A 27130-nucleotide genomic window follows, 5' to 3' on the forward strand; every position below is an offset into this window, starting at 1 on the left:
AGCCATGCAGACCAATTTGATGCAGTGTGCAGCGTATGGTCTGAGCACTGACAGGCTGACCCTTCACCCCTTCAATCTCTGCAGCAATGCTGGCAGCAGTCATACGTCTATTTCCCAAAGTCAACCTCTGGATATGACGCTGAGCACGTGCACTCAACTTCTTTGGTCGACCATGGCGAGGCCTGTTCTGAGTGGAACCTGTCCTGTGAAACCACTGTATGGTCTTGCCCACCAGGCTGCAGCTCAGTTTCAGGGTCTTGGCAATCTTCTTATAGCCTAGGCCATATTTATGTAGAGCAACAATTATTTTTTTCAGATCCTCAGAGAGTTTTTTGCCATGAGGTGCCATGTTTAACTTCCAGTGACCAGTATGAGAGAGTGTGAGAGCGATAACACCAAATTTAACACACCTGCTCCCCATTCACACCTAAAACCTTGTAACACTCATGAGTCACATGACACCGGGGAGGGAAAATGGTAAATTGGTCCAAATTTGGACATTTCCACTTAGGGGTGTACTTTTTGGTTTAGACATTAATGGCTGTATGTTGAGTTATTTTAAGGGGGCAGCACATTTACACTGTTATTCAGGCTATACACTCACTACTTTACATTGTAGCAAAGTATCATTTCTTCAGTGTTGTCACATGAAAAGATATAATAAAATATTTACAAAAATGTGAGGGGTGTACTGACTTTTGTGAGATACTGTATATGTGTAAATATGTATTAATGAATTTATATGTGTATATATGTATTTCCAGACATATATACACATATAAAAACATTAATACATATTTAAAACATTAATACATATTTACACATATATAGACAAGTGCTTTGGAGCCTTTTCCCGTTAAGTAGATAAAAATATGTAAAAACATATTTATGCAATATTCATATTTAATAAAGGTTTAAACTATGTATTTACTGTAAATATTTCTCATTTCAATGTTCTGCACATAGCATAATATGTTCTATGTATTTAGAAATAGACTTTCCTATATATATCTGTATATATCTATACCTATATATAATCATCTATATATATGGCTCGTAATACAACTTAAAAGTAAAATGTGAAACAAGATGCACACTAACTACAGGACTTCAGAAATCGTGACTGCGCAAACACATTTACCTTATAAACTTCAATGTATTTGTGTGAGCATGCTTGTGTGGGTGTGCAAGTGTGTGTATATGTACGTGTGTGTGCAGATGAGTGTGTATACATGTGTGTATGTATTTGTGTGAGCATGCTTGTGTGGGAGTGCAAGTGTGTGTATATGTATGTGTGTGTGCAGATGAGTGTGTATACGTGTGTGTGTGTATGTATTTATGTGAGCATGCTTGTGTGAGTCTACAAGTGTGTGCATATATATGTGTGTGTGCAGATGAGTGTGTATACGTGTGTGTATGTATTTGTGTGAGCATGCTTGTGTGGGTGTGCAAGTGTGTGTATATGTATGTGTGTGTGTGCAGATGAGTGTGTATACGTGTGTGTTTATGTATTTGTGTGAGCATGCTTGTGTGGGTGTGCAAGTGTGTGTATATGTATGTGTGTGTGCAGATGAGTGTGTATACGTGTGTGTATGTATTTATGTGAGCATGCTTGTGTGAGTGTACAAGTGTGTGCATATGAGTGTTTATACGTGTGTGTATGTATTTATTTGAGCATGCTTGTGTGGGAGTGCAAGTGTGTGTGTGCATATGAGTGTGTATATGTATGTATTTGTGTAAGCATGCTTGTGTGGGTGTGCAAGTGTGTGTTTATGTATGTGTTTGTGCAGATGAGTGTTTATACGTGTGTTTATGCATTTGAGTGAGCATGCTTGTGTGAGTGTGCAAGTGTGTGTATATGTATGTGTGTGTGCAGATGAGTGTTTATACGTGTGTGTATTTATTTATGTGAGCATGCTTGTGTGGGTGTGCAAGTGTGTGTGTGCAGATGAGTGTGTATACGTGTGTGTATGTATTTGTGTGAACATGCTTGCGTGTGTGTGCAAGTGTGTGTATATGTATGTGTGTGTGCAGATGAGTGTTTATACGTGTGCGTATGTATTTGTGTGAGCATGCTTGTGTGGGTGTGTAAGTGTGTGTATATGTATGTGTGTGTGCAGATGAGTGTTTATACGTGTGCGTATGTATTTGTGTGAGCATGCTTGTGTGGGTGTGTAAGTGTGTGTATATGTATGTGTGTGTGCAGATGAGTGTTTATACGTGTGTGTATGTATTTGTGTGAGCATGCTTGTGTGGGTGTGCAAGTGTGTATATATGTATGTGTGTGTGCAGATGAGTGTGTATATGTGTGTGTATGTATTTGTGTGAGCATGCTTGTGTGAGTGTGAAAGTGTGTGTATATGTATGTGTGTGTTCAGATGAGTATTTGTGTGTGCAGATGAGTGTTTATACGTGTGTGTATTTATTTATGTGAGCATGCTTCTGTGAGTGTGCAAGTGTGTGTATATGTATGTGTGTGTGCAGATGAGTGTGTATACGTGTGTGTTTGTATTTGTGTGAGCATGCTTGTGTGGGTGTGCAAGTGTGTGTATATGTATGTGCGTGTGCAGATTAGTGTTTATACGTGTGTGTATGTATTTGTGTGAGCATGCTTCTGTGAGTGTGCAAGTGTGTGTATATGTATGTGTGTGTGCAGATGAGTGTGTATACGTGTGTGTTTGTATTTGTGTGAGCATGCTTGTGTGGGTGTGCAAGTGTGTGATTATGTATGTGTGTGTGCAGATGAGTGTTTATACGTGTGTGTTTGTATTTGTGTGAGCATGTTTGTGTGGGCGTGCAAGTGTGTGTATATGTATGTGTGTGTGCAGATGAGTGTGTATACGTGTGTTTGTATTTGTGTGAGCATGCTTGTTTGAGTGTGCAAGAGTGTGTATATGTATGTGTGCAGATGAGTGTTTATATGTGTGTATGTATTTGTGTGAGCATGCTTGTGTGGGTGTGCAAGTGTGTGTATATGTATGGGTGTGTGCAGATGAGTGTGTGTGTGTGCAGAAGAGTGTTTATATGTGTGTATGTGTTTATGTGAGCATGCTTGTGTGGGTGTGCAAGTGTGTGTATATGTATGTGTGTGTGCAGATGAGTTTGTATACATGTGTGTATGTATTTATGTGAGCATGCTTGTGTGGGTGTGCAAGTGTGTGTATATGTATGTGTGTGTGCAGATGAGTGTGTATACATGTGCGTATGTATTTATGTGAGCATGCTTGTGTGGGTGTGCAAGTGTGTGTATATGTATGTGTGTGTGCAGATGAGTGTGTATACATGTGTGTATGTATTTATGTGAGCATGCTTGTGTGGGTGTGCAAGTGTGTGTATATGTATGTGTGTGTGCAGATGAGTGTGTATACATGTGTGTATGTATTTATGTGAGCATGCTTGTGTGGGTGTGCAAGTGTGTGTATATGTATGTGTGTGTGCAGATGAGTGTGTATACATGTGCGTATGTATTTATGTGAGCATGCTTGTGTTGGTGTGCAAGTGTGTGTATATGTATGTGTGTGTGCAGATGAGTTTGTATACATGTGTGTATGTATTTATGTGAGCATGTTTGTGTGGGTGTGCAAGTGTGTGTATATGTATATGTGTGTGCAGATGAGTGTGTATACATGTGTGTATGTATTTATGTGAGCATGCTTGTGTGGGTGTGCAAGTGTGTGTATATGTATGTGTGTGTGCAGATGAGTGTGTATATGTGTGTGTATGTATTTGTGTGAGCATGCTTGTGTGGGTGTGTAAGTGTGTGTATATGTATGTGTGTGTGCAGATGAGTGTTTATGTGTGTGTATGTATTTATGTGAGCATGCTTGTCTGGGTGTGCAAGTGTGTGTATATGTATGTGTGTGTGCAGATGAGTGTGTATACGTGTGTGTATGTATTTATGTGAGCATGCTTGTGTGGGTGTGCAGATGAGTGTTTATGTGTGTGTGTGCATGGGTGTATTTCATGAAATATGCACAGCTCACTTTTACAATGTGTCCACAGCTTTTTTTTTTTTTGCACAATTCTGTATTTTGCACTTGTGACAACACAGCCTATAGAAATGCAACAGTAACATGCCCTTATTAGAAAATAAGCTTTTCCCTTATGCAACTGTGTGAGTTGCTCCAGGCAGGGATTTAAACACTGGAAAGCATCCAATAACTAATCAATCTTTGAAATGCTGTCAAGTCTTTAAACATAGGGCATGCGTCCTTATTAGTGCCAATTAATTTATCTGTTTCATATGAAAGGCTGACATGGTGTTTAAAGATACAGCTTGGGACACAGCGTTTCCTATCACCACCCCAATGCTAAAACAATTTCTTGTAAATAATAATTTTACTATATTACACAAGTCTAGGGTTGCCATATTGTCACTTTAAGGGAGGAGATATGAAAAATACCTATGTCTGGGGCTGTTTAAAGAAATGGTTAAATATTGTTACATTATTAGAACACTGACATAGGTTGTTTTTCATATAAAAAAGAACCAAAAAATGGGGTAAAGCAGTAAAGTAATCTGCATAAAAAACCTCTCAGTAAAATAATTTGTGGTATATAGTATTGATTATATTACTTTAGGTTTTATGCCCCAGGGTGTGAGCAAGAGGAAGACAATTATAAGATAACTGTAAATAAGCATACAACTAAACAAAGTTTGCTCTTCTCTGTGTTTTCGATTAATGGGTTACTGCTAAAAAGAGTATCAACAATAGTAGTGTATTACAACTTGTATAACTACATTCATACTAAATCTTTATTATTTTATACAAAAAAACATTCATACCAGGAACGTTTGCTATTAAAAACACTTGAACCTGAATAATCCACAAAAATTATGACTATATCAGTAAATACATAATGTGACTACTACAGCAAAAAGAGGAATACATATCGGCTAGGCCCCTTCAATCCGAGAGCCACTTTAATTATAATATTACAGTGAACATTTGAACTATTGAGTATCAACTGCGCAAAGATTGATATGAATTAAATCATGGAATTCAGGTAAGCAAATAAAAAATTGGAGAGACAATGTTTCTCCTCTTGACCCCTGACGCTCGTTTCATAAGAACGCTTCCTCAGAGAGGGTCTTTTTCATATGTTTCCCCCTCTCTAGGTTCCTAAATAAAATTTGGTAGTGATCATTATTAGTGTTGAGGTAAATATAGTTGGGGAGTGATGGCATGATTAATACAGTGTAGTATTGCAGTTAAGTTTATTTTGGTTGAGGATTCTGTGGGTAAGTGATTATGGCACTGAGGGACCCGTGTGGCTATAAAGTTAATAATGGTGGCCTTGATGGTTTAGGATGTATTGTAGATCAAAGAATCTTAATTTAAAAGAAATAAGGAGGTGTGGAGGATGTGTGTATTCCCCAAAATATAGGGGAAAACAGTTTTACCTATCTTTTTGCTGAGTAAGCCACCGTCACTAAAACAATACCATGGCTAGCTGCAGGAGAAGCTATTAAATTTGCTTTCACAGTTATTTTAATACAGGCTTGATTTTTGCAGCATAACTAAGTTCCAATTCTATGTCTGAGGTTAATAAAGCCTTGGTGCTGTGTTGCAGCTGCTGATCTACTTTTGATGCTGAATAAACCCATATAAAGCTTTATTTTTTAGTGCTGCTGCCATTTGTGCTTTCTTGGATTCATTTACTGGGTTGTGGTGTAGTTTCCAGTGGAAGTTTGGCACCATTTTGAGCTTGTGCTGAACTACCTTTATGCATTTGTGTTGCTGTTGCACCCAGGCCCAGCACCCTTGTAATAAAAACGTAAATTTTGATAGCAGACCAAAGAAAAAAACGATATTTATTTCTGAACTGTAAGGTTACGTATGTTTTAAAACAGCCTTATTTATAAATCAGACATTTTTGAATTCATGGGTATGGTAATCGAAAGCTCTCCACTCACGTGTGATGATCTAAAATGCAAGATCCCTAGTGAAATTTTTAAAAGGCAGATTTTGCTAAAATGGCGGAACCTGGAATTCCTAGAGAGATGAGAGAAGCCTTCCATAGTAAGTTGTAAAGCTCTCTGGGATACAAAATTTCACATGGGAGAGAGAAGGTAACTAGAGAACACCTATGCTGATATAAAGGCTCAGTTTGCATCATTTACAAACTAAACTGAAATGTTTTCACTACAAATTAACTTGCTTTGTCTATATTTTAGTATATATTACTGTTCTCTTAGTTAAAATAAGTGTATTGTGAATTTTGAGGAAACTTCACCTGCATACAGCTGCCGAGATAAATCAATGAGTCTAGCTTGTTTAAAACACTTCTTTTCACAGGAATTGTGAGAGAGCTTCAGACGTACCGTGGAAACTCCCCTGTTCAGCCCATGGAACTGCCCTGTTCCTCCCACTTTCGGAAACAGTCAGTTTTAGTTTACAAAAGAGCAAATACAAAGCGTAATGTAATTTGTAAAAGATACACAGAAATATACAAAGTATGATCCTAATGTGTTAAAGTAACACCGAAACTTTCAATTTGAAATGTAAAGTGATATAAAATACAAAGCACAAAGTGTAAGTGCAACAAAACTCTCATATCATGCAGTGCTATATTGCACTGGGCTTGTCTCTCCCTCAGATACAGAAATGAGAGAGATCTCGCAGTGCTGGAGAGTTCCGCTCTTTTTCTTTTAAGCATTCTGTGAGTTCAGCTTCTGTGACGTTTGAACTACGTCTCTCCATGCCGGAAAATCTTTGCTCATCTTGGCCTATGTCTTTACAACCTCAATGGAACCCATTGGAAATTAGGCCTTAGTTTTCAACTTTTCAATGATATACCTAAAGGTTACAATTTTCTAGTGACTGTGCTATGCTCTCTTCCATATACACTTTAATCTTCCAATATAACTGTTAAGTTTTATTTAGTTTTTTCTCCATACTTCAATGTCCTCAACAACTGAGGCCTAGTTTTCATTAAGGTGATAAACTGGGGAAACTGGTGATAACATAAAAAAATCTCTATTGACTTTAATAGCGATAAATGTTTTTATCACCAGTTTCCACAATTTACCACCTCAATGGAAACTAGACCAGAGTTGTTTTGTACATTTTTAGGCTATTTTTCTTGTCTCAATAGCATGCGCTTTGTTTGTAGAAAAATGTATTACTTCCCTTCTTTAAAGGGACAGTCTACACCAGAATTGTTATTGTTTAAAAAGATAGATAATCCCTTTCTAACCCATTCCCCAGTTTTGCATAACTAACACTGTTATATTAATATATGTTTTACCTACGTGATTACCTTGTTTCTCAGCATCTGCAGACTGCTCCCTTATCTCAGTGCTTTTGACAGACATACAGTTTCGCCAATCAGTGCAGACTCCTAAATAACTCCACAGGAGTGAGCGCAATGTTATCTATATGACACACATGAACTAGTACTGTCTAACTGTAAAAACTTTCAAATTGCTCTGAGCTAAGAGGCGGTTTTCAACGGTTTAGAAATCAGTTTGAGCCTAGCTAGGTTTAGTTTTTCAAAAATACCAACAAGAGAACAAAGCAAGTTTAATGATAAAAGTCAATTGGGAAATTGTTTAAAATTGCATGTCCTATCTGAATCAGCAAAGTTTAATTTTGACTAGACTGTCCCTTTAACTGTTACAAAAAAGAAGATGTGCTTTTGTTTAGTTATGAATGCAACGAAACAGGGATATTTGTTTCAATTTCATGAAACAAATATCCTTTAGTTCAGGCCCTGGGATCCATTCCGCTAAGCTTCCTAATAGTGCGCCCACAAAAACAAATGTAAATATTCAGTATTCGTTTTATTTAAAATGTCAGGGCAAATTGTCTTGATAAAGCCCAAATACAGGGACGAAACACGTAGATAATAAATAGCAATTGTGAATATTTATTTCTTTATAAGGACTGTAAGTCTGTTACATTAACAATTGGAAGCCAGTTTGCACAGAGGTCACACCTGATTAAAAGTTATACAAGTGAACCAACCAGGATGGCTGTGGGACATCACGTGACCAGGTCCAAAGATGTTCACCATCATAGAAACAAGCCGTGTTTTACAGTTTGTTTTGTGAACCAACCAGCAGGACATCTGACAGGCACGGCCGTAAGAGAACACATACAAGGTATTGTTGCCAATGCTCAACTGGCAGTTTGGACAAAACTTATGTTACTATGAATTTCTGAGGAACATTGTAATTGTTAAAGTTTGTTACAATGTTATAATTGGTGGTATATGAATACTACAAGGAATTTTATTTATAACACAAACTTTTATTAGGATTTATAATATGTACTTTTACCTTATTGCTGCAGTGGAAATATATATTATAATAAGAAAGAAGACATCCGTATTTGCGTTTTGATTTTAAAAAGGCAGTATCATTTTATTAATTCCCTTTTATAATAAATATAAGTTTACACCTTTCTTTCTATGTATATAAGCTTTGTACATATTGCATTGGCTATTTTCTCTGGGGTTATTCCCAGCCAGCCGTATAAGTGCCCTCTTGCTGTAATAAGGTTTGAGATCATTTATAGTACTATCTGGGGATGTAGTTAAAGGAGTTGACAAAAGGGGACATTTATTCCTGTTCCCATTAATCAAGTGTAACAATACTTTTATTAATTTAAAAATTTAGTTTACCATTTAGATATTCAACTATTAACATTAGAAATTTAAGTCTTATAGGTTTTACTGTCAGTCTATAGGATTGAGTATCAAATGCTATATTTAAAAGTGCTATAGAAACATTTGAAAGGCAGAACAATTGTCAAGGGAAAGAGGTTAAGCCTTTTTCTAAGATAATTCAGAGAAGGCTGCCTCTATGAACACATATTTATTTAAAGGGACATAATACTCATATGCTAAATCACTTGAAACTGATGCAGTATAGCTGTAAAAAGCTGACAGGAAAATATCACCTGAGCATCTCTATGTAAAAAAGGAAGATATTTTACCTCACAATTTCCTCAGCTCAGCAGAGTAAGTTCTGTGTAAAAAGTTATACTCAGCTGCTCCCAGCTGCAGGTAAAAATACAAAAAAAATGAAGAAATTAACAGCAGCCAATCAGCATCAGCAGTGCTGAGGTCATGAACTCTTACTGTGATCTCATGAGATTTGACTTAACTCTCATGAGATTTCATAGTAAGCTTCCTTTACCTGATTGGTGAAATAATATGAGAGTTCACAAGGCTCATCCCCTAAGCTGTCCTAGGACAGACACACTAAAATGCTGCTTAGAAATCCTTTACAATGGGAGGTGGCTACTGAGGAACTTTTGAGGTAAAATAGCTTTCTTTTTTACATAGAGATGCTCAGGTGATATTTTCTAGTCAGCTTTTTACAGCTATGCTGCATCACTTTCAAGTGTTTAAACATTTGGGTATTATGGCCCTTTAAATTAATACACAATCAAGAATCCATCTCTCATTTGGCATCTGACTATTAAATTAGCTATTTAAATTACATCTTATCAAACCCCAATAATAGATATTTCTGTAAAATGAATACACAATCCATTGAGGATACTGCTTTTATTGGACATCTGACTATTAAATGAGCAATTTAAATTACAGTTTATTGATTTCTTATTCTAAGAAGTGTGAGATGATAGTTTAAAATAAGAAGACTTATTTGCCAAAAGAGCATTTACAGGAGAAAAGGGCAATTATACAGAACACTGTGTGTTTCTTAATTTGAGCATAAATTATTAATGACAGTTGCATCACAGCATTTTTATGACTGTATTATAATTAAGTGTACTTTAATTTCATTCTTAATTATCTTTTTCCTTGTTACATTTATTGCAGAATCTTGCATTTTATTGTTGATGAATATTCAAGAAAGATAATTGTGCAACTGTTTAAGGAACCTAATTGGTTTCTGATTTATTTCGATATTAACATGTCAGCAGCTAGTTCCTTAAACATAATACCACACAAGTTGGGAAATTTAAAGGGATCACATCAGCATGACTTAAAGGGACACGGAAATCAAAATTACATTTTGGTGATTCAGATAGAGCATTCAATTTTAAAAACACTTTCCAGTTTAGGGGTTGATCACAGTCTTTAATTAGAGATGTATCAGCATGTTAATAGCTGTCAATAAGTCATTTTTGAAGTTGATACAACCACAATTAGCCATTTTCATTCATTATCGGAAGCACCTTTTCTTTATCATTTGGGTGAAAAATGTGTCTTACTTAACAAGTGCCAGTACTAATTCTCTATGCTGAACCACAAATTTACATGAACATTTTTCGGATAGGGAATTTAATGGCTAAAAGGACTTGATAAACCCAGGACACCACCATTATTACCAATTATTCCATATAATCTTTAAATGTAACATTAGTTCTGCAAATGGGAAAACACATTAACATTACCCAAATCATATTGCATGATACTAGGAACTAATGTCACAAAACAGATACAAATACTTGTAATTACCATGTGAGAAAAAACATAATTTATGTAAGAACTTACCTGATAAATTAATTTCTTTCATATTGGCAAGAGTCCATGAGCTAGTGACATATGGGATATACAATCCTACCAGGAGGGGCAAAGTTTCCCAAACCTCAAAATGCCTATAAATACACCCCTCACCACACCCACAATTCAGTTTAATGAATAGCCAAGCAGTAGGGTGATAAAGAAAGGAGTAGAAAGCATCAACAAAGGAAATTTGGAAATAATTGTGCTTTATACAAAAAAAATCATAACCACCATAAAAAGGGTGGGCCTCATGGACTCTCGCCAATATAAAAGAAATTAATTTATCAGGTAAGTTCTTACATAAATTATGTTTTCTTTCATGTAATTGGCAAGAGTCCATGAGCTAGTGACATATGGGATATCAATACCCAAGATGTGGATCTTCCACTCAAGAGTCACTAGAGAGGGAGGGAATAAAAATAAAAACAGCCATATTCCGCTGAAAACATTAATCCACAACCCAAAAAAATAAGTTTATTTTCATTTTGAAAGAAAAAAACTTACATCAAAAGCAGAAGAATCAAACTGAAACAGCTGCCTGAAGAACTTTTCTACCAAAAACTGCTTCCGAAGAAGCAAATACATCAAAACGGTAGAATTTAGTAAATGTATGCAAAGAGGACCAAGTCGCTGCTTTGCAAATCTGATCAACTGAAGCTTCATTCTTAAAAGCCCATGAAGTGGAGACTGATCTAGTAGAATGAGCTGAAATTCTCTGAGGCGGGGTCTGACCCGACTCCAAATAAGCTTGATCAATCAAAAGTTTCAACCAAGAAGCCAAGGAAATAGCAAAAGCCTTCTGACCTTTCCTAGGACCAGAAAATAAAACAAATAGACTGGAAGTCTTCCTGAAATTTTTAGTAGCTTCCACATAATATTTCAAAGCTCTTACCACATCCAAAGAATGTAAGGATCTCTCCAAAGAATTCTTAGGATTAAAACATAAGGAAGGAACAACAATTTCTCTACTAATGTTGTTAGAATTCACAACTTTAGGTAAACATTTAAAAGAAGTTCGCAAAACTGCCTTATCCTGATGAAAAATCAGAAAAGGAGACTCACAAGAAAGAGCAGATAGCTCAGAAACTCTTCTAGCAGAAGAGATAGCCAAAAGGAACAACACTTTCCAAGAAAGTAGTTTAATGTCCAAAGAATGCATAGGTTCAAATGGAGGAGCCTGTAAAGCCTTCAGAACCAAATTAAGACTCCAAGGAGGAGAAATTGACTTAATGAAAGGCTTAATACGAATTAAAGCTTGTACAAAACAGTGAATATCAGGAAGTATAGCAAACTTTCTGTGAAATAAAACAGAAAGAGCAGAGATTTGTCCTTTCAAGGAACTTGCAGACAAACCCTTATCCAAACCATCCTGAAGAAACTGTAAAATTCTAGGAATTCTAAAAGAATGCCAGGAGAATTTATGAGAAGAACACCATGAAATGTAAGTCTTCCAAACTCTATAATAAATCTTTCTAGAAACAGATTTACGAGCTTGCAACATAGTATTAATCACTGAGTCAGAGAAACCTCTTTGACTTAGAACTAAGCATTCAATTTCCACACCTTCAAATTTAATGATTTGAGATCCTGATGGAAAAACGGACCTTGAGATAGTAGGTCCGGCCGTAACGGAAGTGGCCAAGGCGGACAACTGGACATCCGAACCAGATCCGCATACCAAAACCTGTGTGGCCATGCTGGAGCCACCAGCAACACAAAAGACTGTTCCATGATGATTTTGGAGATCACTCTTGGAAGAAGAACTAGAGGCGGGAAGATGTAAGCAGGATGAAAACACCAAGGAAGTGTCAATGCATCCACTGCTTCTGCATGAACATCCCTGGACCTGGATAGATATCTGGGAAGTTTCTTGTTTAGATGAGAGGCCATGAGATCTATCTCTGGAAGACCCCACATCTGAACAATCTGAGAAAACACATATGGATGGAGAGACCACTCCCCTGGATGTAAAGTCTGGCGGCTGAGATAATCCGCCTCCCAATTGTCTACACCTGGGATATGCACAGCAGAGATTAGACTGGAGCTTGATTCCGCCCAAGCAAGTATCCGAGATACTTCTTTCATAGCTTGGGGACTGTGAGTCCCACCCTGATGATTGACATAAGCCACAGTTGTGATATTGTCTGTCTGAAAACAAATGAATGGTTCTCTCTTTAGCAGAGGCCAGAACTGAAGAGCCCTGAGAATTGCACGGAGTTCTAAAATATTTATTGGTAATCTCACCTCTTGTGATTTCCAAACCCCTTGTGCTGTCAGAGACCCCCAAACAGCTCCCCAACCTGAAAGACTCGCATCTGTTGAGATCACAGTCCAGGTTGGCCGAACAAAAGAAGCCCCTTGAACCAAACAATGGTGATCTATCCACCATGTCAGAGAGTGTCGTACATTGGGATTCAAGGATATTAATTGTGATATCTTTGTATAATCCCTGCACCATTGATTCAGCATACAAAGCTGTAGAGGTCTCATGTGAAAATGAGCAAAGGGGATTGCGTCCGATGCTGCAGTCATGAGATCTAAAACTTCCATGCACATAGCCACTGAAGGGAATGACTAAGACTGAAGGTGCCGGCATGCTGCGACCAATTTTAAACGTTTCTTGTCTGTTAGAGACAGAGTCATGGACACTGAATCTATCTGGAAGCCTAAAAAGGTGACCCTTGTCTGAGGAATAAAGAAACTTTTGGTAAATTGATCCTCCAACCATGTTTCCGAAGAAACAACACTAGTTGACTTGTGTGAGATTCTGCAGTACGTAAAGACTGAGCTAGTACCAAGATATCGTCCAAATAAGGAAACACTGCAATACCCTGTTCTCTGATTACAGATAGTAGGGCACCCAGAACCTTTGAAAAGATTCTTGGAGCTGTTGCTAGGCCAAATGGAAGAGCAACAAATTGGTAATGCCTGTCTAGAAAAGAGAATCTCAGAAACTGATAGTGTTCTGGATGAATCAGAATATGAAGGTATGCATCCTGCAAGTCTATTGTGGACATATAATGTCCTCGCTGAACAAAAGGCAGAATAGTCCTTATAGTCACCATCTTGAAAGTTGGTACTCTTACATAATGATTCAAAATTTTTAGATCCAGAAATGGTCTGAATAAATTTTCTTTCTTTGGGACAATGAATAGGTTTGAATAAAACCCCAAACCTTGTTCCTGAGGAGGAACTGGCATGATTACCCCTGAAGATTCCAGGTCTGAAACACACTTCAGAAAAGCCTAAGCTTTTACTTGATTTATAGGGATGCGTGAGAGAAAAAATCTTCTCACAGGAGGTCTTACTCTGAATCCTATTCTATACCCTTGAGAGACAATGCTCTGAATCCAATGATTTTGGACAGATTTTATCCAAAAATCCTTGAAAACCTTAATCTGCCCCCTACCAGCTGAGCTGGAATGAGGGCCGCACCTTCATGTGGACTTAGGGGCTGACTTTGGTTTCCTAAATGGCTTGGATTTATTCCAATTTGAGGAAGGCTTCCAATTGGAAGCAGATTCCTTGGGGGGGAGGATTGAGTTTTTGTTCCTTATTCTGACGAAAGGAACGAAAACGGTTAGAAGCCCTAGATTTACCCTTAGGTTTTTTATCCTGGGGCAAAAAAACTCCTTTTTCCCCCAGTGATAGTTGAAATAATAGAATCCAACTGAGAACCAAATAAATTATTACCTTGGAAAGAAAGAGATAGTACCGTAATCTAGATTTAGATGTCATATCAGCATTCCAAGACTTAAGCCACAAAGCTCTTCTAGCTAATATAGCTAAAGACATGGATCTAACATCAATTTTGATAATATCAAAAATGGCATCACAAATAAAATGATTAGCATGTTGCAGTAAGCGAATAACGCTAGATATGTCAGAATCCAATTCATGTTGGGCTAAATTTTCCAACCAGAAAGTTGATGCAGCCGCAACATCAGCCAAAGAAATAGCAGGTCTGAGAAGATGACCTGAATATAAGACCTGAATATAAATAGACCTTCCTTAGATAAGATTCAAGCTTCCTATCTAAAGGACCCTTAAAGGAAGTGCTATCTTCCATAGGAATAGTGGTACGTTTAGCAAGAGTAGAAATAGCCCCATCAACTTTGGGGATTTTTCCCAAAACTCTATAGATTTTGCTGGTAAAGGATACAATTTTTAAACCTTGAAGAAGGAATAAAAGAAGTACCTGGCTTATTCCATTCCCTAGAAATCATATCAGAAATAGCCTCAGGAATTGGAAAAACCCCTGGAGAAACCACAGGAGCTTTAAAAACTGCATTTAAACGTTTATTAGACTGAACGTCAATAGGACTGGTTACCTCAATTAACACTTCTTTTAATAAAGAACGCATATACTCTATTTTAAATAAATAAGTAGATTTGTCAGTGTCAATGTTTGAGGAAGGATCTTCTGAATCAGATAGATCCTCATCAGAAGAGGATAAATTATTATGTTGTTGGTCATTTGAAATTTCATCAGCTAAATGAGAAGTTTTAAAAGACCTTTTTCGTTTATTAGAAGGTGGAAATGCAGACAAAGCCTTCATAATAGAATCAGAAACAAATTCTTTAAAATTTACAGGTATATCATGCACATTAGAAGTTGAAGGAACTGCAACTGGCAATGTACTATTACTGATGGAAACACTATCTGCATGTAAAAGTTTATCATGACAACTATTACAAATGACATTCGGTGGAATAATTTCTACAATTTTACAACAAATGCACTTAGCTTTGGTAGAACCAATGTCAGGCAGCAATGTTCCAGCAGAAACTTCTGAGGCAGGATAAGATTGGGACATATTGCACAATGTAAGAGAAAAAACAACATATAAAGCAAAATTATCTATTTTCTTAAATGACAGTTTCAGGAATGGGAAAAAAATGCAATAGCATAGACCTCTGATAGCAAAAAGCAAGAGGAAAACATACAAGGGGTATTGAAATGATGAAAAGTTTGGCGCCAAGTATGACGCACAACGTAACGTAAACTCCTTTTTTGGCGCCAAAAATAACCGGAAAGTACACACTTGCGTCACTAACGACGCCGCCGTGTGAAAGGTCTCAGCGTCACGTATGACGGCGGAAATTACGAAGTAGCGTCATAAACTTATTTTTTTGTGCCAAAAATTTCTCGCGCCAAGAATGACGCAATAAAGTTTAGCATTTGACTCACCCGCGGGCCTAATACCCGCAATTGCAAAAAGTAGTCAATTGAAAAAAGACTAAACCCCAGGTAAGAATAAAATTACTTAAAAATGTTTACATTCCCCAAATATGAAACTGACAGTCTGCAGAAGGAAATACATGAACCTGACTCATGGTAAATATAAGTACAATACATATATTTAGAACTTTATATAAATTCATAAAGTGCCAAACCATAGCTGAGAGTGTCTTAAGTAATGAAAACATACTTACCAAAAGACACCCATCCACAGCAGATAGCCAAACCAGTACTAAAACAGTTATTAGTAGAGGTAAAGGTAAATTGAAAGTATATAGTCAATCTGAAATGGGAGGTAGGAGATGAATCTCTACGACCGATAACAGAGAACCTATGAAATAGACCCCCGTTAGGGAAATCACTGTATTCAAATAAGTGATACTCCCTTCACGTCCCTCTGACATTCGCTGTACTCTGAGAGGAATCAGGCTTCAACAATTCTGAGAAGCGCATATCAACGTAGAAATCTTAGCACAAACTTACTTCACCACCTCCATAGGAGGCAAAGTTTGTAAAACTGAATTGTGGGTGTGGTGAGGGGTGTATTTATAGGCATTTTGAGGTTTGGGAAACTTTGCCTCCCTGGTAGGAATGTATATCCCATATGTCACTAGCTCATGGACTCTTGCCAATTACATGAAAGAAAAGAAAATCACTTCATATTAGGAGATTCAACCCATGTACTTCATCAACCCCTGACTTCCTACTGGTAAATAAAAGTAATTAAAGTTACCCAACTCAATGGTACTCAATGCATCCACCTCCTAAGGTGGAATGGCTGAGCTGGTCCTGATCAGTCTAGAAACTGTGACCCTAAGATATAAGATAAAGTTATCTGGTTAACTAATGGCTGTTATAAGGAAACCCAAACATAGGCGGAAGAGAAGAGCTACAAACTGTAGGGATGGGTGAATGTGCTGAAAATGTAATTCATTTGGTAGAACAAATAGTCCTGTGACATTCGTTTTGGACAATCAAATGTTGGTAAGAATGAAAGTCCATTAAAATTCGGTAATCAAATGTTACTTTCATTTTCGAATGTTCATAGTAAGAATATCCACATTCAAAATTTTTAATGTAACATTCAGTTTAACAAATACTATTCAGAAGTTCAATAGTTCATGTGGTAGGGAATTTAATAAATTGATGCATAATATATCAATTCAACTGTTTCTATTTCAAATATTGCATAATTCTATTATTACATTTCAAGAGAGCATTTGAAATACTGTTACAAATATATTTATTTGAATTTTGCGAATTTGAATATTGCATAATTTGAATCAAATTATTAGAAAAAATTGTCTTGAATTTTAAAGTGAATAGTCGCTCAAGTCATAGGAAAGAATTTTAAAAATGAATGAGAGTTTCATTCATCAATTGTATAGTATATACTTATCTTCTGCGATTTGTACCTTGTAACGATAGAAGGATAAGCGCCATTCCTCTGCTGGCCATATTCATGAATTGATTGACAGATGATCCACTAATTGTTGTTGTTGTCCCCCCCCCCCCGGGCCGTGAAGTTTTTGTAAAGGGGCTGAACCCCCCCGGGGGGGGGGGGGAACAACAATTAGTTGATTGCAGATTGGTCATCTGTCAATCAATTGATAAATATGGCGGGCAGAGGAACGGCGCTTATCCTTCTATCATTACAAAGTACAAATCACAGAAGATAAGTATATACTACACAATTGATGAATGAAACTCTCATTCATTTTTAAAATTCTTTCCTATGACTTGAGCGACTATACACAAGTTCACATTCACTTTAAATTTAAAGAAAGCGTTAGAAACACTATTACATTAAATGAATGTTGGAATGTTGTACAAACATTCAAAATTTGAAACGAATGAACGGATGTGTTAAAATTTGTTTCATTTTTTGATTGTTGCAAAACATTCGCCCATTCTCACATACAACCTATAGTACTTTATCCTAACCTCAACATGATCACACCTTCATAAAAATAATATATGGTATATAGCTCCCAAAGAATTATTAAAGTGATACTGTACCCACTGTCATACATTTGAAAAAGTAGCATTTATTAAACATATTGACATTTTTGCCCATAACAAATATGAAATAAAAGCTAGTACATTTAAAATCAAATGAATGCACCTGAATCAGTTGTGCACTACCTACTTATGTTGAATGAACACCAATATAAAGCACCAATCAACTAATGAGCCTAATCAGGAAGCTTAAGTCTATGATCATTAAGATATAGGTAATAGTTCTAATTTTAAAAGCTTTTGCCTCACAATTTTCATAGACAAAAAATAATACATTTTTTTTTAGATTTTCTTTCAAATATATAACCTGAAATTTGTACAACAACCCTATAAGCATATATTTAGCTTAAATGGACATGAAAGTAAAAAATAAACGCTTATGATAGAGCATAAATTAAAAAAAATAAATTCTATTATGCCTGTTTAATGTATTTACTGGCTCTTTAAGATATAAGGATGATAGAATGGGAAAAACTTAAGACAAATCTATTTATTAAATATGTCTGTAAGTCATTATTATTATTATTATCGGTTATTTGTAGAGCGCCAACAGATTCCACAGCGCTATAAACAAAGGGGGAGTACAACAAAACAATTATAGGGATCAAATGGGTAGAGGGCCCTGCCAAGAGTTGCACTGTTGTAGTCAGCTCTTAAGAAGGTGATCTACAAACAGCTGGACTTTTAGGCTTACATGCTAAGGGGGTTCAGGGGATAGCAATGGAGGAGAGGAACTGGTATTAGGAAAGGTTAGTGTAGGTTGTATACATCCCTGAACAGTAGAGTCTTTAGGGAGCACTTGCATCTTTTAAAACTAGGGGAGAGTCTTGTGGAGTGAGGCAGAGAGTTCCACATGATGGGAGCCAGTCTGGAGAAGTCCTGTAAACGGGAGTGTGATGAGGTGACAAGAGAGGAGGAGAGTAGGAGGTCATGAGCAGAGCGAAGGGGACGGGAGGGAGAGTATCTGGAGACAAGGTCTGAGATATAGGGGGGAGCAGTGCAGTTGAGGACTTTGTATGTCAGAATGAGAATTTTGTGTTTGATCCTAGAGGCAAGAGGAAGCCAGTGAAAGGATTGGCAGAGAGGTGCAGCAGATGAAGAGAGATGCGTAAGTAAGATGAGTCTGGCAGAGGCATTCATTATGGATTGTAAAGGAACTAGGCGGCAGGTGGGGAGACCAGAGAGGACAGAGTTGCAGTAATCAAGGCAGGAAAGAATGAGAGAGTGGATTCAAATCTTAGTTGTGTCTTGTGTAAGGAAGTGTCTATTTTTAGAGATGTTTTTAAAGTGGAAGCGACAGGCTTTAGCCAAGGACTGAATGTGAGGAGTGAAAGAAAGATCTGAGTAAAATGTGACCCTGAGACATCGGGCATGCGGGGTAGGGGTAATGATGGAGTTGTCGACAGTTATAGAGAGATTGGGGGTGGAGAGTTTTGAGGAAGGGGGAAAAATAAGGAGCTCAGTTTTGGAGAGATTTAGCTTGAGGTAGTGAGAGGACATCCAGTTAGAGATGTGAGAAAGACAGTTAGTGACACGGGTTAGCAAGGAAGGAGATAGGTCTGGTGCAGAGAAGTAGATTTCGGTGTCGTTGGCATACAAATGATATTTTAAACCGTGGGACTTTATTAGGGAACCTAGTGATGATGTGTAGATTGAGAAGAGAAGGGGATCGAGGACAGAGCCTTGCGGTACTCTGACAGAAAGTGGTGATGGGGCAGAGGAGGCCCCAGAGAAGGCTACACTAAAGGTACGGTTTGACAGGTAGGAAGAGAGCCACGAGAGGGCTGTATCACAGATGACGAAGGATTGGAGGGCTTGGAGCAAAAGAGGGTGGTCAACAGTGTCAAAGGCTGCAGACAGATTAAGGAGGATAAGCAGAGAGAAGTGGCCTTTTGATTTTGCTGTAAGTAGGTCATTGGTAACCTTAACAATTGCTGTCTCTATGGAGTGATGGGGACGAAATCCAGATTGCAGTGGGTCAAGGAGGGAGTTTATTGTGAGGAAATGGGATAGGCGTGTATAAACTAGATTTTTGACAAGCTTTGATGCAAGAGGGAGGAGGGAAATAGGGCGGTAGTTGGATGGGGAGGTAGGGTCAAGGGAAGGTTTTTTTGGGGATAGGTGTGACCAGTGCATGTTTCAGCGATGAGAGAAATATACCGGTGCTGAGGGAGAGGTTGAAAGTGTGTGTGAGTATAGGGGTGAGGGTAGCAGAGAGGGAGGGGAGTAGCGGTGAGGGGATAGGGTCAAGGGGACAGGTAGTGAGGTGAGAGCGCAGTATAAGTGCCAAAACTTCTTCCTCAGTGAGAGGGGAGAATGAGCTAAGTTTAAGGTTATGTGGGTTGTGGTTGATTGAGAGCATTTGAGGGGGTGAGAGAATGGAATTATGTTGAGAGCTGATTTCATTTCTGATGGAGTTGATTTTGTTATTGAAGTGGCTGGCAAAGTCTTGAGCTGACAGAGAAGTTGTATTAGGAGGTGGGGGAGGGCGGAGAAGGGTATTGAAAGTGGGGAACAAACGTTTTGGGTTTGAAGAAAGATTAGAGATAAGAGTAGAGAAGTAATGTTGCTTATGGAAATTAAGGGCAGTATAGTAGGAGTTCAAGATAAATTTGTAATGTTGAAAATCAGCTGAATTCCTAGATTTTCTCCAGTGCCGCTCAGCAGTACGGGAACATCTGCGTAGGTATCGTGTCAGAGGAGTATGCCAGGGCTGAGGATGAGTGTTTGATTTCCGAGCTATGGTAAGAGGGGCGAGATTGTCAAGGACAGATGTAAGGGTGGAGTTATAGTGGCAGATAGATTGGTCAGGGCAGGAAAAGGAGGAGAAGGATGAGAGGAGAGGTTTGAGGGAATTAGAAAGCTGTTGTTGATCTAATGACATAATGCTTCTGTGAAGTTTGGTTATCATTATTATCATATCATTATTATCATAAGTGTGTTTACCCCACTTTTGAATTGTATTGTAAATTGTTTTTGACTGTTATAGTTGTTTTAATATTCATTGTATGCCTCCGGCAAATGCTGGGCTTTATACACGTACAATTCAACATAGTGTATATTGGATATATTTTCTGTCTTCATATTATTATGTTCTCACTTTCATAGTAATTGTGTGAGTGAACAATTCTAAGTAACAGACTGTGTGCTGTGTAAATATTTTTCCTTCTATAATAAATACTTTTCTGCTTTTATAGCTGCATAAAATAACTTATAAAACAGTACAGATGCCTAATAACCCATTGCTGTTTTTTATACATAAAATAAGAACAATATTTTGTCAAAAATGATCCTAATATCTATTAGAACAAGAGGTTAGTTTGATTGCATACATTTTTATAAGTTGTGTCAGTTGATTATTTGAATAACAGGAATGGTTAGCAATACAGTATATTCATATGGTATGAAAGCTACACATTTTTTATGACAATTTCTTGCATCAAACTCATCCTCCAGGTTATCTGCTGCAGAGATCCCTGACAGATGTAAATCAAAATGATTGACATCAACATAACTCAACAGAAAAAAAGTAACAGTTTGGTATGCAATGGGGCACAGGTTTCAAGAGCTTGATAATAAAGCCAGTGTATATTTTTGCTTGCTACCTTATATATGAACTTTTTATGAACTACCTCAAAAACGAATGTGCAGCTGACTTGTATGACAGGTGTCTGGAGGCTATTTTGTTTTTCCCCTATTTAACATGTCATTCTTCTCAATTTTTTCGTGTTCAGCTGTTAAATAAGTGACGTTAGGAAAAGATTATGGGCAAGAAATGCACTTTAAATATATTGGACAAGAAAGTCTTTGTTGTGCAGCTTATGTGTGATAAGTGAAAAGTAGTTTTTAAAAAAATGTGCCATTGTAGAGATGGTCATGGTGGTATTTAAATTAAGAGGAATCTAAAATCTATCCTGGTCACAACATTTTTTAAATGTTCAATGTTTATATTTGCTACTTTTATATGGTGACTTTTATATGGTGACTTTTACAAAAGTAAAAGTTACATTAATTAGAAAGTTAAAAACTGTGAAACATCAAAAGATTATTTTGTTTTGCACTAAACTGCTTATTTACTGATGTGGAGAGTAAATAGTTCCATATAGGTCACACATTTTGTACATATCCTAATTCTAAACACAAAATCATAATAATTTGTTAATGTTTGTTCTCAATCTTGAGCCATTTTATTAAAGGGACAGTCTACACCAGAATTTGTATTAGTTTAAAAGATAGACAATCCCTTTATTACCCATTCCCTAGTTTTGCATAATCAACACAGTTATATAAATACACTTTTTACCTCTGTAATTATCTTGTATCTAAGCCTCAGCAAACTGCCCCCTTATTTCAGTTATTTTGACAGACTTGCATTTTAGCCAATCAGTGCTGGCTCATAGGAACTCCAGGTGCGTGAGCACACTGTTATCTACAGTATCTCACAAAAGTGAGTACACCCTTCACATTTTTGAAAATATTTTATTATATCTTTTCATGTGACAACACTGAAGAAATGACACTTTGCTACAATGTAAAGTAGTGAGTGTACAGCCTGTATAACAGTGTAAATTTGCTGTCCCCTCAAAATAACTCAACACACAGCCATTATTGTCTAAACCATGGGCCCAATTAGCCATTTTCCCACCCCGGTGTCATGTGACTCATTAGTGTTACAAGGTCTCAGGTGTGAATGTTGAGCAGGTGTGTTAAATTTGGTGTTATCACTCTCACACAGGTCACTGGAAGTTCAACATGGCACCTCATGGCAAAGAACTCTCTGAGGATCTGAAAAAAAGTATTGTTGCTCTACATAAAGATGGCCTAGGCTATAATAAGATCGCGAAGACCCTGAAACTGAGCTACAGCGGTTTCACAGGACAGGTTGCACTCAGAACAAGCCTCTCCATGGTCAACCAAAGAAGTTGAGTGCACATGCTCAGCGTCATATCCAGAGGTTGTCTTTGGGAAATAGACGTATGAGTGCTGCCAGCATTGCTGAAGAGGTTGAAGGGGTGGGGGGTCAGCCTCTCAGTGCTCAGACGATACGCCTCACACTGCATCAAATTGGTCGCATGGCTGTCGTCCCAGAAGGAAGCCTCTTCTAAAGAGGATGCACAAGAAAGCCCGCAAACAGTTTTCTGAAAACAAGCAGACTAAGGACATGGATTACTGGAACCATGTCCTGTGGTCCGATGAGACCAATATAAACTTATTTGGTTCAGATGGTGTCAAGCGTGTGTGGTGGCAACCAGGTGAGGAGTACAAAGACAAGTCTGTCTTACCTACAGTCAAGCATGGTGGTGGGAGTGTCATGGTCTGGGCCTACATGAGTGATGCCGGCACTGGGGAGCTACAGTTCATTGAGGGAACCATGTATGTCAACATGTACTGTGACATACTGAAGCAGAGCATGATCCCCTCCCTTCGTAGACTGGGCCGCAGGGCAGTATTCCAACATGATAATAACCCCAAACACACCTACAAGATGACCACTGCCTTGCTAAAGAAGCTGAGGGTAAAGGTGATGGACTGGCTAAGCATGTCTCATTATCTCAGTGCATTTTTACAGTTTTCACAGCTAGCTAATGCTTGTTCATGTGTGCCATATAGATAACATTGTTCTCACTCCCGTGGAGTTATTTACAGTGAGGAAAAAAATTATTTGATCCCCTGCTGATTTTGTACGTTTGCCCACTGACAAAGAAATTATCATTCTATAATTTTAATTGTAGGTTTATTTGAACAGTGAGAGAAAGAAAAACGACAACAAAAATCCAGAAAAATGCATTTCAAAAAAGTTATAAATTGGTCTGTATTTTAATGAGTGAAATAAGTATTTAAACCCCCTATCAATCAACAAGATTTCTTGCTCCCAGGTGTCTTTTATACAGGTAATGAGCTGAGATTAGGAGCACTCTCTTAAAGGGAGTGCTCCTAATCTCAGTTTGTTACCTTTATAAAAAAACATCTGTCCACAGAAGCAATCAATCAATCAGATTCCAAACTCTCCACCATGACCAAGACTAAAGAGCTGTCCAAAGATGTCAGGGACAAGATTGTAGACCTACACAAGGCTGGAATGGGCTACAAGACCATCACCAAGCAGCTTGGGGAAAAAGGTGACAACAGTTGGTGCCATTATTCACAAAAGAAAGAAAGAAACACAACATAACTCTCAATCTCCCTCGGTCTCCATGCAAGATCTCACCCCGTAGAGTTTCAATGATCATGAGAACGGTGAGGAATCAGCCCAGAACTACATGGGTGGATCTTGTCAATGATCTCAAGGCAGCTGGGACCATAGTCACCTAGAAAATAATTGGTAACACACTACGCCATGAAGGACTGAAATCCTGCAGCGCCCACAAGGTCCCCCGCTGAAGAAAGCACATGTACAGGCCCGTCTGAAGTTTGCCATTGAACATCTGAATGATTCATAGGAGAACCGGGTGAAAGTGTTGTGATCAGACGGGAACAAAATCAAGCTCTTTGGCATCAACTCAACTCGCCTTGTTTGCAGAAGGAGGAATGCTGCCTATGACCCCAAGAACACCATCCCCACTGTGAACTATGGAGGTGGAAACATTATGCTTTGGGTGTTTTTTTCTGCTAAGGGGACAGGACAACTTCACCACATCAAAGGGACGATGAACAGGCCATGTACTGTCAAATCTTGGGTGAGAACCTCCTTCCCATAGCCAGGGCATTGAAAATGGGTCGTGGATGGGTATTCCAGCATGACAATGACCTAAAACACATGGCCAAGGCAACAAAGGAGTGGCTCAAGAAGAAGCACATTAAGGTCATGAAGTGGCCAAGCCAGTATCAGGATCCTTAATCCCATAGAAAATCTGTGGAGGGAGCAGAATCTCAGTTTGTTACCTGTATGAAAGACACCTGTCCACAGGTAGCAAACTAGTTGCCAAATGTCAGCCTCGAAACCTTAATGAGCTGGAGAGGATCTGCAAAGAGGAGTGAGACAAAATCCCTCCTGAGATGTGTGAACACCCGGCGGCCACCTACAACAAACGTCTGACTTCTGTGATTGCCAACAATGGTTTTGCCATCAAGTACTGTCATGTTTTGCAAAGGAGTCAAATACTTATTTTGGTTTGGGTAGGTTAGAGTAGGGGTATGTGGGTGGTGGGTTTTAATGTTGGGGGGTTGTATTTTTTTTTACAGGTAAAAGAGCTGATTACTTTGGGGCAATGCCACGTAAAAATCCCTTTTAAGGGCTGGTAAAAGAGCTGATAACTTTTGTAATTTAGTATAGGGTAGGCATTTTTTTATTTTGGGGGGATTTTTTATTTTATTAGGGGCTTAGATTAGGTGTAATTAGTTTAAACTTCTTGTAATTTTTTTTTATTTTTTGTAATTTAGTGTTTGTTTTTTTGTATTATAGAATAGTTTATTTAATTGTATGTTAGTTTAGCTAATTGTAGTTAATTTATTTAATTAATTTAATGATAGTGTAGTGTTAGGTGTATTTGTAACTTAGGTTAGGATTTATTTTACAGGTAATTTTGTACTTATTTTAACTAGGTAGCTATTTAATAGTTTATTTAATAGCTATTGTACCTAGTTAAAATAAATACAAAGTTGCCTGTAAAATAAATATAAATCCTAAAATAGCTACAATGTAATTATTAGTTATATTGTAGCTATATTAGGGTTTATTTTATAGGTAAGTATTTAGTTTTAAATAGGAATAATTTATTTAATTATAGGAATATTATTTTGTTTAATTTAAATTATATTTAAGTTAGGGGGTGTTAGGGTTAGACTTCGGTTTAGGGGTTAATAACTTTATTATAGTAGCGGCGACGTTGCGGGCAGGAAATTAGGGGTTAATAATTGTAGGTAGGTGGAGGCGATGTTAGGGAGGGCAGATTAGGGGTTAATAAAATTTATTGTAGTGTTTGCGAGGCGGGAGTGCGGCGGTTTAGGGGTTAATACATTTATTATAGTGGCGGCGAGGTCCGGTCGGCAGATTAGGGGTTAATAAGTGTAGGTAAGGTAGCGGCGACATTGGGGGGGGGCAGATTAGGGGGTAATAAATATAATATAGGTGTCGGCGATGTTAGGGGCAGCAGATTAGGGGTTCATAGGGATAATGTAGGTTGCGGCGGTGTCTGGAGCAGCAGATTAGGGGTTAATAATATAATGCAGGTGTCAGCGATAGCGGGGGCGGCAGATTAGGGGTTAATAAGTGTAAGATTAGGGGTGTTTAGACTCGGGGTTCATGTTAGGGTGTTAGGTGCAGACTTAGAGAGTGTTTCCCCATAGGAAACAATGGGGCTGCGCTAGGAGCTGAACGCTGCTTTTTTGCAGGTGTTAGGTTTTTTTCAAGCCAGCTCAGCCCCATTGTATCCTATGGGGATATCGTGCACGAGCACGTTTTTCCAGCTTACCGCTACCGTAGGCAACGCTGGTATTGAGAGTTGAAGGGAAGGTAAATTATGCTCAACGCTCCCTTTTCTGAGCCTAACGCAGCCACTCAGACAACTCTAAATACCAGCATTGTCTTAAGGGTGCGCTGGAAAAAAAGCAGCGTTAGCTACGCGGGTCTTTACCGACAAAACTCTAAATCTAGGCGAAAGTGTTACAGAGGTCTGAATGCAGGGGGAGGAGGGGGTGTCATATGAATATATACACATATTAGCACATAAATATATATGTATATAAGCATTTACATATATACTGTATATATATTAACAGTTTAAACACAGTCCCCATAGACCACAATGTAAAGGCACTTTTCAGTGGCGTTATTTTTTCTAACACCCCACATCCACTTATTTTAACCCCTTATAACTGCTTTGTGCAGTTTTTTAATAAAGTAAAAAAAAGATGCTCATATGGTTTTTTTAACAATCAACCTACACTGACCTCTGGTTAATGAAGTCTAGTGGAAAATGCTACCGCAAGATCGCAGTAGTATTAACCAGCCACTTGCAACTTAAACTGGCACATTTGCACGTTTATGGGTGCACTTTAAATTAGCACTCCACTTGTAATCTAGCCCATAATAAGTACAGGAAGGTTCCCTTTGTATGTTGCAAAATAAGAAATGTGGAGGAGTATTGAGGGCATATACAAATCACCACACAATGGACTCTGGACCTTAGGTTGGACACCCCCAATAAAGTTTTTGATTTAAGTAAATAAAAAATAAAATCAATTAATTATTAATTAAGACTTCTGCTTGTTGACGCTGTGTAATTGAAAGGGATATTAAAAATAACTTTTTAAATATATCCACAACATGGGGCTGATTTGACAATGTCCGCCGCGCATCAATAAAAGCTGTCGGCATTTATCATTTCTAGTGAAATGCTTGTGCAATGCTACCCCTGCACATTCGCGGCCAATCGGCCACTAGCG

Source organism: Bombina bombina, chromosome 8, assembly GCF_027579735.1.
Source record: "Bombina bombina isolate aBomBom1 chromosome 8, aBomBom1.pri, whole genome shotgun sequence".
Lineage (NCBI taxonomy): Eukaryota > Metazoa > Chordata > Amphibia > Anura > Bombinatoridae > Bombina > Bombina bombina.